At 40.7% G+C, this 829-nt stretch overlaps 1 long non-coding RNA gene across 1 annotated transcript in view; it reads right to left on the reverse strand.

Moving 5' to 3' along the window:
- Window positions 1–390: 390 nt before the first annotated feature.
- LOC105509142 overlaps window positions 391–829 on the reverse strand; it is a 20,422-nt gene continuing 19,983 nt past the window's right edge. The window contains exon 3 of the long non-coding RNA XR_001001391.1: window positions 391–701. This is a non-coding gene — a long non-coding RNA (uncharacterized LOC105509142). The remainder of the gene's footprint in view (window positions 702–829) is intronic.

Raw genomic sequence — 829 nt, forward strand, 5'->3', positions numbered from 1 at the left:
GAAAGTAAGAGTACCAAGTGCCTGATTTCTTAGAGTCCTTACCAGCAGGAGATGTTGGCTGATGTAGCTGCTGAGTCATGGGGCTGGAGATAGTGGTTTTCAGTAGCCAAAAACGTTAGTGTATTGCTGGTGAAATCACAAACTCTGCTTGCAAAATTTTATTATTATTATTATTTTGCTGAATTTAGTCCTAAAGTTCTTGCTTCTTACCCACTGGAAAGCAAATACTATGGACTTAATAGACCTTCACTTTTAACCAACGCCATGGAAACCTGTCAGTAGCTAAGAGGACAAAAACGCTAGGAGTTAAGGAAGAAAAGCAGTTTTTGCAGCGGACCAGAAGAAATAATTACATTCAAGTACATATTTGAACATCTCTTTGCAAGGAAATGAGGAAAATCAGATGTTTTAGTTCTCTTAGAGACCAGCAGTAATGTTGAAAAATATAAAAGTCACCGTAACAGAAAACGAAGTGATCATTTCAGCCCTCCCTTGGAGTGGGGGGGACATATTGCGGAGCTGAGTTTTAATGGCTATCAGTTCTCGATCTGATCACTCCACCAACTCCTTCCATATTCCATTGAATATGACCCGTCTTGAACTTTGAACTTTGAGAAATTCCCCGGGTCTATGTGAAATTCCAGTTCCAAATAACTTACATGAATGGTTCACAAGAATCCAGGTAGGTTTGATCTAGTTCCCTAGATGGGAATGAGGGGGATGTGAAATTTCAGATGCAACATTAACATGGGCTAGAGAATGAATTAACACTGCGGAAGCATGTGGTGGCGCGCCAGACACCTAGGAGGCACTCAAGAAATATGAGGTA

Source organism: Colobus angolensis, unplaced genomic scaffold, assembly GCF_000951035.1.
Source record: "Colobus angolensis palliatus isolate OR3802 unplaced genomic scaffold, Cang.pa_1.0 Scaffold170, whole genome shotgun sequence".
NCBI classification, from domain to species: Eukaryota; Metazoa; Chordata; class Mammalia; order Primates; family Cercopithecidae; genus Colobus; species Colobus angolensis.